Source organism: Pinus tabuliformis, chromosome 7 (assembly GCF_031772625.1).
Source record: "Pinus tabuliformis cultivar Carrire ecotype Pingquan chromosome 7, CPIR1, whole genome shotgun sequence".
Lineage (NCBI taxonomy): Eukaryota > Viridiplantae > Streptophyta > Pinopsida > Pinales > Pinaceae > Pinus > Pinus tabuliformis.
Genome location: NC_142293.1, coordinates 807,670,992 through 807,683,625, shown reverse-complemented (window position 1 = coordinate 807,683,625; position 12,634 = coordinate 807,670,992).

The following is a 12,634-nucleotide window of genomic DNA, read 5'->3' as shown; positions in this document are numbered from 1 at the left end:
TGTATGGCAGTGGATGGGACACGGTTGACTTTTCTGAACGACTTCTCTTGAACATATGGCGACACTGATGCGATGGATCGGTAGCATTACCCCAAATATGGATGGTATGGCGACACCATGGATGTGACTGGTGAATGAAACAACCCAACCCGATTGTGGTACGGAGGAAAAGTGTCATGTTCAAGAGCGACTTGCTACCATCAAAGTTTTCTTTAGTTTCTTCCAATTTTTCCCCAGTCATTGCTGACCAGTACCTCTTTATTTTTGTCAAGCTTGAGGAGGATAACATATGCTTGTTCTATAACCTACCCTTCGGGCAAGCCCATCGCTATGTTTTAACGAGCTTAGTGATAGTGAAACTCGTTCTCGTCTAAAGACAAGTTTGTCACTATTTAATGATTTTAACGAGTCTAACGACAAGGATAACTCGGTCCTTTTCATTTTTATAGAGTCTGAAAAGGTACATAAAGTTAACTCCAAAAGTCCTTTTTCATCATCTAATCCCTTAAGTCCGAAAAAGTATAAAACAATACAGAAGGGATGAGTTTTCGATAGTTTTAACGAGCTGAACAAAACAAGCGCTCGATCTTTTTGTGCAATAATCCCTCAGGTCCAAAAAGATTAAAATCTAGAGGAGGGATAGCTCTTCCGGTCGCTTTAACGAGCTGGAAGGCCAAAACTCGGAAATCTTTTCATATTTTACGAGTCAGATGAAAAGAGCTTAAAGAAGACTCGTCTTTTGAGGAACGAGTGATAAACAGGGTTAGCAGCTGATTCCAGGTACAGGTTGGAATTTTCCAATCACGGCAGTGTCACAAGGATGGCTAGGTGAAATCACTCTTCGCAGCTGTTCCTCAAAATGGGTAAACAAACATATGGAGGTGAACGATCGGCCAATGGAAAAGTGGAGGTGATGGTGCAAACACGACCAAGGCTTTAATGGCTGATGCTATTACATTCACTGTGGTTATTTACCGGGTAGTTCATTTTTTAACAAGCTTAAACGCGGATTGAAACACTTGCTCGATCTTATGTTTATTTTTTAACGAGCATGAACTATGCGCTAAAACTGCTTGGATCTTGCGTTTATTTTTTAACGAGCATGAACTGTGTGCTAAAACTGCTCGATTACCCAGTCATATGATAAGAATGTCTCATTAAGATTCTATTTTTTATAGAGCTTCATCTTACAAAGCTATGCCCCGCATCCTTTCGTTATGCAAGTTCGGAAACGACTAATCCTACGAGTTTAAAGGGTTAGACCTACAGGTTTAAAGGGAGGACCTAAAAATTTAAAAAAATAAATAGCCGCCCCTTGCTTGCACTCCAAAAGGTTTGCATGCCCCCAGGCATAAAGTACGATTTCACGGTTACCCCTCAATTTGTAGATAAAACATTTGTTTTACCGGGAGAGGCCTACCTCTTTCAGGCTACCCAAAGATTGTTCTGTTATTCTTTCAAACAAAACACTTCCTCGGCAATATCTACCAAAATAGACAAAGGTGAGAGACTTAGTTCGTCAACTCACATAACTTTGACAAAAGAATCTTATTATAGAATAACCCTCTTCCAGCATGGGCGGGGTACAGACTAGTCATATTCTCCCGCGGAAACCTACACTATACCCAAAATTTTGCTGCCGAAGCAGACCAGGACGCATGCCCCCTGGGTTCCAGTCATATCCTCCCGGATTACTCGCGCTCATCAGGAGGACGGACCGTGGGTTGAGACATTTCTTGCATGAAGAGACCATTTAGGGATGGTATATGACTATTTGCGATGTGTGATCCGGGAAATGAAAGTTGGTCCACGAGCTTGACCATTCTTCCTTCGTGCGGAAAACACATTACTCTAAAGAGTGAGGAGACGAGGGCCCCCATGCAATATATATAGTCTCGTCCAAGGAGTAGGTTATAATCCAAGGGTCCTTGAACGACCATCACGTTCATCTGAACGATCTTCCCTTTCAATGTGATAGGCACATTGGGGAGGATCCCTAAAGGTCGACTGGTTCCTTTATCAAAGCCTGATAGATTTCTCATTTCAGGAAAAAGCGTTGGCAAACCAAGCGCTTTCCAAGCAATAGAGGAAAGGATACTCATAGATGCCCCCTCATCAATGATAGTGCCAGCCATTACCATTCTGTATATTTGAACGATAATTCTGAATGATATGCTTGCTGGCAACCGGGGTCTGCCTAGTTGGTTCCAGTCGAACGAGACAACTAGGTTGCTTGGTGGTGGGACCGAATAGACGGCCGGATATGACTCTAACGAAGTTCCTTTCTGCGATAAAGGAATGGGTAAATTTCCCCCTTGTTCGTCGGAGTCTGTGTTGATTAAGAGAATTTGGACGGTGTCATCTTTATTCTCCTCTGTGATGGTATCATTCGAAGATAGAGCCTCTGAAGGCAAAACCGGGTCAACTGTCGTCTCAACCTTTTGACTTTCGTCAGGCATGGATCCAGACGGTTCATCTTCAATGATAGCTGCTTCGGCTGACCACCTGGGCGGGCCAGCCGGGTTCTCAACTAGTGAAGGACTTGGCAGGAGTTTTTGATATCCAGGAGGAAGTTGCGCTCGTAAAATCGGGAGATCTTCCAGAACTCTTTTAGCCTCGTCTAAGAAGGGACAACGGTGGATGGCATGGTCGCCTTCACACAGTTTGCAGGGAAATCTAGCTTTCCCTCTCTATCCTGTGACTTCACTTTCACTAGCTGACGGTGAGCAGTCAACATGGCTATCAGAGGTTGACGCTACCGAATTGTGCAAACGGGGAGACCAGTCCCTTAGTATCCGAGGGATGCAGGGACAATCTCTATGGAAGTGGTCTCCCTTGCATATGACACATGGCGATTTAGGCCTGGTCAGTGCTGTGTGTGGATTTTTGTCAGACGACACTTGTTTGCCCCCAGTCGCTTTTGGCTCCTTCTTCTTCTTCTCTTTCTTCTTCTTTTCCTTCTTTTCCTTAGGAACTTGGTTTTTTGTTCTACCAGTTCCGTCAAGCGAAGAGGAAGGAGGAGAGAAAGAATTAGATGAAGTAGAGGGCTGGTGGGCAACTCTGGTCTGGTCTAACTGTTGACTTGACTGTTCAGGAATAGTGGTGTTCTGAACGACATTGGTTGAAAAGAGCCAGACCGGCAAGCCAATTTTCAGTCCTGGAAGCGACAATGTGGCCATGTGGGGCGCACCAACATCTCCCCAAGAGGAGAAGGGACTAGGATTTCCACCAAGGGGAATTCCTTGGTTGGTGTGCTCCATTTTTTCAACCTAAAGATCAACGCAGGAATAAAGGGTGATTTTTCTGTTTAAAATAAATTTTTAACGACGCTTAGACACAACTTGATTTTTCAATTTTAAAGAGTCGAGAAAAAGCTAAAGATGACTCTAGTCTCCTTCGATGTTTTAACGAGCCCGAAGTGACAAATGCTCGGATGGACTTTTTCTGTTATAGAGTCTGAAAAAGGCCAAAAGAAGCTGCTCTGGAGTTCTAGGCAGAGGGTGTGCCAAACTTTTCGCAAAACCGCAGAATACTTTTTAGGGTACGGGCGGTCGATCTTCCTGAATGCTGTGCTCAGTGCATTGCGATCAGTAGGGCGGGCGACACGGCTTCCTAAGGATAAAGGTTTTATGCCTATAGGGGTCTCCCAATATATACGCGACGGTACGTGGGAGCACAATCCGTACTGGCGCTATCGTCCCTCAGGAGGAATCACCCACCATCCACGAGATCGACAGTCACCAGGCTTTACGACGCCGGAACACGTCTCTAGCCTAGACCTCTATGTTGTGCGTTATGTTGCAAAGCGTTGTTAAGTTCATTCAATTTATTTTAGGTTGATATTTTTAGAAGTTTTCCTTTCAAGGTTCACCACGAGATGTATGATACAATTCCTAAATGCAGTCTAAAGATGATAAGCAAGCTTTATATCTTTTCAACTTTGAAAATCCTAGCTACTAAGGGAAAATAAAGACACCATCTTTTCTCAAAGAGCAATCAACACACTCTAATGCACTTTTCCTAAATCAAACATGCAAACTATCAAGATGAAAATGCACAATGCAGGTGTTTGTTTTCCGCTTTCTTAGTATTGATGCCTACAAAGAAAGCTTTTTGTACAACTTTGAATTTGCTTTTAAATGACAAATACAAACAAGTTTACTTTTTCGAAATCAGAGAGGGTAGAAGAGATTACAACACTTAACGATTTTCGAAATGAATACTTGTTTCGACACTTAAAAGAGACAAGCTCAAACCAATAAGCAAAAGCAAATGTATAATCAACTGCAAACAGCCAATGAACTCTCTCCTAAGATCTCAATCGACAGATTTGAATCAAGGGCTACAAGATGATTATGTCGCTCATGCAAAGGAAAACTACAAATGACGCCACAAACACATAAAAACACTCACAGTATTTTTGTACAAAAGGAGGCGGAATCTAAGCAGAGAAAAGGAGTTATCAGACTGGTACCTATGCTGGTTATAGGCTGCAAAAATCAGAGATCAAAACAAGGCAAAACAAAGCAAAGAACCCCAGCTGCACAAGGCCAAACTGGTTCAGCGCAACCTCAACACAGGGGTTTTGACATTCAGCGCAGGTAGCATTCACGGGACCTGCGTTGAAATGCAGAACCTCTTCACAGCTGTTACGCTAAAGGAGAAACGAGAGTTTCTCACTGGGTTCTGGGTCACAGATTGCTATTTAATCTACTGTTTCAGGCCAAATAAAAGCAACAAGCAAGGTACAATCAAAGGGATGCTTTGAGGGAGTACTAAGATCTATCACAAAGGACCATCAAATCATTTGTGAGTCCATTGTTCAGATCACAGACAAGTCCAGTGATTGGATCAAAGCAGCAACTGTCTACTTTGCATCTGGGAATAGCAGATGCAGTTCGATTGTTGTTGTCAAGTCTATGAAACAAACAATGATAGAAACACAAATAAAATGACTAAACAGATCTCCCCAGCGGAGTCGCCAATTTGTTGTGGGGAAAAATGCCTATGCAGGACGATCCTATCCACCTAAGGTGTGACAGTGCCTTAGCAACAAACAGAGACAACTATTCTAGTATTCTTCCTTTATGAATTAAGAATGAAGAGAGAGATGGATGGACTAACCGGTGTCTTCCGTTTGTCCCTCGATCTAGCTTCTCTTCTCTTGGAGAGTTCCCAGCTACTTGCCTTCTCGCTCGCCCAGCTTCAAGAGGTTTCTGCAAGATCACAAGAAGAGAACACTACATAAGACATGGATTCATATTCATAACTAGTTCAGGATTAGAAATAAACTAAACATACTAATGCAATCATACATCAAAAATACATCAGTATATAGGAGAAACCAAGATAGCTTTATTAATGAATAACAAGGTTCAAGAAGAGATACAACCCAGAGGGCTCCAATCCAGCATCTCCTTCCCAGCAAATGGAATTCCTATCTTCACCCCCTTCAAAGCATTAAGCACCCAATGATTCCAATCTCAAACCAACAACAATTCTTTGCAATAACCAAATTCCAGCCTCTAGATCTCATGGAGGAGAGATCCATATATAGATGTTTGGAGAGAGGATGAGTCAGCTTGAGATCTGACTAGTGTCCTCTCCCTCTGTCAGTTCTTGATTCCACTTGGAGGTTCTTGCTTCCACTTGGAGATTTGGAACCTCTTACTCATCACCAGTCGAATTCCCTGAGGCAAGTGTCATTTTGGAAGCTTCCTGGGTTCTGACACCTTGAGAAATGAACTTGCCACATGTCCACTCTCGCTCAGCGCAGGTAGCCAGTGTTGCCTTTGACATTCAGTGCAGGTAGCCAGTGTTGGCTTTGACATTCAGCGCAAACAGCTAGTGGAGCCACTGAATTGATCCTGAATTGACTTGTTTTTGAGCAGTTTCTGGTGGAGAACTTCAGTGAATTGCTGTGGTTTGTTAGCCTTGTTCCTCTAGGGGTAGGAACAACATGTTTAGGGACTTTGGATCCCTTAGATTGTGGACATTTCATGCTCAATGCTGTAAGGCACAAAAATGTCTATAACACACCTAGATAGAACGCTGCTCCACTAGTACTCTTATGATCATCAACGCTTCCTACTGAATCTGCATCTGTAAAAGCTTGAATAATGAGATTGTTTCCCTTGGGATACCACAAGCCATATTATTTTGTGCCCTTTAGATATCGAAGAATTATTTTGATGACAATAATATGTGATTGTTTTGGTGCTGCTTGGAATCTTGCTACTTCTCCAACTGCTTGAATAACAACTGGTTGGAAGGTTGTTACATATATAAGACTACCAATCATAGATCTATACAACCTCTGATCCACATCCTTATATGAGTCGTCTATGCTCAATTTGCAACCTATTACCATCGGAGTAAGGATAGGGTTTCAATCTTCCATTTTGAATTTCTTAAGAATTTCCTTGATGTACTTGGCTTGACATATAAATATTCCTTTCTCTTGCTAAGATATTTGAAGCCCTAAGAAGTATGTCAACCCACCAAATAAAGACATCTCAAACTCACTTTTCATCTTTGTAGCAAACTTCTTACTTTGTCAATCATCATTGCTACCAAAGATTATATCATCCACATATACCTCAACAATTGTTAAATTATCTTTATCTATTTGTATGTAAAGATTGATATTAGAAGTACCTTTCTTGAACCCTTGTTGACGTAGATATCCATCAAGACTAGCATACCATGCTCTGGGAGCCTTCTTGAGACCATACAAAACCTTCTTTAACCTGCAAACATAGTCTTCTTTTTCTGATAGTAGAAAACCTTTAGGTTGTTCGATGTAAACTTCTTATTCTATTTTTCCATTCAGAAATGTTGACTTAACATCTATTTGGTATACTTTTATTTTTCTTGAATATGCATAGGCGAGAAACATCCAGATGGCTTCCATTCTAGCAACTGGTGCAAATGTTTCGTTGAAATCAATTTCTTCCACTTATGCATAGCCTTTGCAGACCAATCTTGCTTTCTTTATGGTAAGATGTCCATCTTCATTCAATTTTTTCTTGAACACCCATTTAGTCCCAATGAAATTTTTATATTTTGGTCATGGAACTAGTTTCTAGTTGGCTTCCTCAAAACTACTAGGCTCGAAGGTTGCTAGAAAAGCAATTTGAGCTTGTTGTGATGAACGAAGTTGTCGACCTTTTATTGTTCCAATTCCTTCATTTATGTCACCAATGATTTGATTTGAGGGATGGTTCTTTTTCTCTTTGGAGGAGCTTCTTATTGTTGTTCCTATATATCTTGTTGACAATTATTTACTTCTTCTTGGTTGACAATTGCTTCTTGTTATAGAACTTTCTCTGTACCTTTTTCAGTCTCTGTCTCAAGTTTCAAAGATTCTAGATCCTCATCATTATTTTTTAAAACACCATCTTCATCAAATGTAACATTTATGCTCTCCACTATTTGTTTTCATCTTAGCTTATAACATTTGTAGGCCTTTCTTTTGCGTGAGTAACCAACAAAGAAACCTTCGTCAACACGTGATTCAAACTTACCCAATTTTTGATCTTCTCTTTTGATATAACATTTTCTTCTGAAGATTCTGAAATATTTTACATTAGCTAGCTTTCCTTTCCATAATTCATATGGTGTCTTGTTGCAATTATTTCTAAGAAGACTTCTATTGATAATATATATTGTCATATCAATTGCTTGAACCCAGAATTTTTCATCCAATTTTGAGTCCTTCCACATTGTTCTACCCATTTAATGTGGGGTTTTGTTCTTTCTTTCAACAACTCCATTTTGTTGAGGTGTTTGTGATGTTGAAAATTGTCTTTTTATTCCATTTTCGTCACAGTATTGCTGAAATAATTTGGAAGTGAATTATCCTCCATTATTTGATCTTATAAACTTTATTTTCAAATTAGTTTCATTTTCGACCAACTCCTTGTAGATCTTAAAGCACTCAAATGCTTCAGATTTTTTCTTTAGGAAATTGACACTTGTCATCCTGGTATAGTGATCTATCATTAACATGAAATATAATTCTCCATCTAATCCTTTTGTTCTCATAGGACCACATAGATCAGTATGTATTAATTCCAATGGATGTGATGCAAAGTGTTCTTTTGTTTTAAATCTAAATTTTGTCTGCTTGTTTTGCCGACAGGCCTCACATAGTGTGTTGGAAGGTTTTGAGATTCTCGGAATTTCTCCTACTGCTTCCTTTTTTCTTATCCTGACAAGATTGTCAAAGTTTATGTGACCCATTCGTTTGTGTCATAACCAGCTTTCATCTTCTTTAGCTAGTAGACATGGTTTAGTTGCTTCATCCAGAACATATATGTCGTTTGGATCTTGACTTGTTGTAGCCACAATTTTACCATACCTGCCTTTCCTTATTTCACATTTTGTGGAGTTGAATAGCATTTTGTGTCCTTGATCACACATTTTTCCAGCACAAAGCAGATTGTGATTCATGTTTTCAACCAATAGAACATTCTTGGCTAGAGCATCTTTTCTTCCAAGACTGATGGTACCAGATCCTATAACATTTGAAGATCCATCATTTCCAAAGGACAAGATTTCATCCTTCTTCTCTTTCATAGATACAAATTTCTTTCTATCTCTAGTCATATGCGTTGAGCAACCACTATCAACATACCACACATATTTGTTGTTTTGAGCCTTGAGAGCGAGAGAACAATTATTAGTGTTCTTCTTCTTTCGTGTGTGTTTGTTCTATGGCTTCGAAGATTCTTCTTGAGGATTTCCAATTCTGCAATCTCTCGCTATGTGTCCAAAGTTTCAACATTTGTATCATTCAATATTATTTCTTAAATGTTCAAATCTATTGATGTTTCGTTAAGCCCTAGGAGGTTCATATTTGACAGATCTCCTAGGATTGTATTGGTTCCTAGGATACGTGTGACATTCTACAGATTTATGACCAAATTTTCCACATGAGTAACAATAGCCATGAAAAATATGTTGGTATCTAGATGGAAATCTTCGTCGGGGAATTGTCTTCCAAGGCTGTTCATGTGAATATTGTCCAATGAAGTCTACATTCCTGTTAGATCTCATAGGTTCATTGTATTTTGTTGTAGAAGGTCCTGCTTCTTCTTCTTCGTTGATGAGTTCTTCCAACGCCCTTGAGCTGGTTGCATAGTTTTGGATAGTGTTTCCCTTCTTCACTTCCTTACACAGCGAGACTACTTTAGCTTCTAATTATTCCCTTTCTCAGTTGCTTTCTTCCAAATTCTTTTGAAGTGACTCTTCAATACATTTGTGTTCTTCAACTTCAATTTTGAGACCTTGAACTTGTTCTTCAAGAGTATTGGAATAGATCTTCTCAACCTTGAGCTCCTTTATAAGCTTGATTGCCTCCTTATAAAAATATTCTATGGTCAACCCTTCTTCTTCATTGTTTGATACCTCTTGTTTATTGTGCTTGGCCATAAACAATACTCTCTCATTAGCTTCCTCTTCACTATCACTGCCTTCATCGGATGATGAGCTATCTTCTTTTGAGAGAAAGTTCCTTTTGAATCCTTTCTTCTTGCCTTGCTTGTTGAATTTCTTAAAGCCTTTCTTTCCTTTTGAGTTTCCATCACTTTTGTTCGGACAATTTTCTACAAAATTCCCAACCTCACCACAACCGAAACCTATCAATGGAAGTTTACCTTTGAATTTTCCCTTACCAAATTTTAGTTTTCTCGTAAAGTAAGCATATTCTCCATTTGAAAAACCTTCTTCATCATCTTCCTTTTCTTCACACTTGCAGGTGCATCTCTTTTCCTTTGAAAGTTGTTTGTCCTTATTGGTTTCGTTAGATGCAGCGAACACAACTTCTAGATGTGAAGTACCCTCTTCTTCATCAAGTCTCATTTCATATGCTATGAGAACTCCATGTAATTCCTCTATGTTGAGTTTGGCCATATTTTCATTATATTCTAAGACCGATACCTTTGGGTTGAATCTTCCTGGTAACATTCTAAGAATCTTTCGTATAATAGTATTCTCGTCAATAGGCTTTCCCAATCCTTCCAGATTGTTGGTTATTTCATCAACGTGTTGGAAGTATGCAACAATGTTTTCATCTTCTTTCATTCTGAGTTGCTCAAATTTTTCTCTGTAGATTTGAAGCTTTGCTTCTTTGACATTTGAGTCACCTGCATATATATTCTCAAGCTTGTCCCATACATTTTTGGCGGTTTTAAAACCCAACACCTTATGATAAGAAGATTCAATAAGTCAACTGATAATAATATTCTTTGTTTTTTGCATCATTTACCAAATTATTCTTACCTCGTTCATCCGCAGTTGGTGTATAGCCATTTTGAATAGTGTCCCATACTTCATAACCTTGCACCAAGAGATAGACCTACATTCTTCCTTTCCAGAGTGCATAATTATTTTCATTGAACAGAGGTACACCATTCTTGGTATGCTCCATGATCTCCTTCTAGTTGTTTAACTAATATTGAAGGAACCAAGCTCTGATACCAATTGTTGGAAATACTGAGAGTTCCTTTCACTTAGTATTATTATTAAGCATTAGTTAATCTTCAATTATTATCAGTGTTTGTACAATGATAGCAGTAAACAAAAGGAACACAAATTCACACAGTTTTTCAGGTGGAAACCCCCTCTGGGACAAAAACCACTTGAACTCTTTTTTAATAATTCTTTAATCTTCAACTCAAATTGAAAAGAAAGCTCCAACTTCCTAGAATCTAGAAAAGAATTCTTCTCTAGCTCCCACTGGATGGACGCTCCAACGCCCGGGATTCTTCAGTAGTCAACTGAACAGATGCCCCAACACCCAGTGAGCTATAATTGACCCTAGCATCACCCTACCACCCTAAATTATTCACAGGCTTGAACCTGTTGGTGACTTCATGTACCATCCTAGCACCACCCTACCACCCTATAGAAGAATAAAAGAAGAATGGACTCCCGTACCAGGTGTTTAGTCAATTTAGTGTTATCTAAATTGCTAGTATTTATTGTCAACCCGGGGCTCGTAAGCTGATGAAGTGAAGGTGTACTATATGTACTTAAGTAACCTCTTAGAGTTTTTCTTATCGTTGGGGGTGTTGTTGTGGTTAATTATGTTCCTAAGATGGAATGAGAATTTATAAACAAGTGAGTGATGGCGTGCGTGTAGAGTGAATTCTAAATGAGTGGAAGTGTGTGTTGAGTGATCTCTAACTAATTGCTTGAAAGGAAATGCTTGGAAAGAATAAACGAATTGAAATGACTTGAAATAAACTTGAAAGCAAATGACCACTACCAATGGCACTAGACACCGTCCAAGTTGCTGCTAATAAAAGAAAAGAGAGTTACTTTTAAAACCCAAAAATAAAGATTATCTCTCTCTAACTCGATGCTTCAAAGCACATGTACTGTGTAAAGCACGGAAAGAAAGTAGCTTAAGTGGAATTAGAAAAGTGAGAAAAATATGCTTGAAAGACTAATGATAATGATTTGCTATTTCTAATTCTCTACTTCAGCCATATGTACTATGGAAAGCATGATTAGAAAGTAGTGAGGAAATAGTCTAGGAAGCACTTTAAAATCAAAACTTCTACTTTAAATACTAGTGGTAATGATTTGCTCTTTCTAACTCAATGCTTCAAAGCACATGTAATGTGTAAAGCACGGATAGAAAGTAGTGAAAGAACAGTCCAAAAAGCACCCAAACTAGCTGCAAATTAGTGATATTTTGATCTTAAAAGATAATAGTTTATGATGAAGATCATTCATGTATGTTAACAGCTCTTTGAGAAATAAGATTAAAAATCAACTATAAAGACAAAGGCAGCACTTGAATTGTCAACTTCAAATACCATTAGCTTGTAAAGCAAACACACACATATAAAAATAAATCCCGGGCTAAAAGAAACCTGCAAAGAAATAACACTGATCAGCTTGAAAGAAAAGAAAACAAGTAAATGAAACTATACATGCTTAAGGAAATAAATAAGAAAATAATGAAATGCTGCACATGAAATACTTTACAAAGGCTGAGATGAGCAGGGGCCCTCTGTTCATTCAGCCACAAGAGAACTCAAAGATCTGGAAACTTCAAAACAGTGCTATATCTATTCCTCCATTTGCAAAAAGTATACAAAACAGAGTGCTGGAATAGCACTAGAAAACAGAGTTCACAATGCTTCTAAATTCAACACAAGTGCAGAAAATTACAACTAATCAAAAGTTCTTTGAGCGTACGCAGACGCAGCAATTTATAGGAGTTTCTAAGATAGCCTACTCGTACAGCTAATTAACAGAAAAACAATAAACAATCATGCGTATTTATGGTCCCTTGACACATCACGGCTGCGTGGACGAGTTTAGTGGTTCTGTCGTCATGGATAATAAATCCCATGTTGGATTGCGTCCCCTGCCATCTGTAGAACATGGACAAATCACCATTTAAGATGACGTGACCAAGCAGCTCTCAATCACCGTTTAAACAGCCTTGAGTTGACCGTAACTTAACCAGCTTTGACCATGGGTGAAGATGACGTGGATGGCTGGAACAATGGGACAGGAACCTCGAGCACGTTGATACCTGAGTGCCCATGTGGCTCGTCTAGCAAACCGACACGTGGATCATAGTGTTTAACAAAAAGGCTGCAGGATCTTCAGA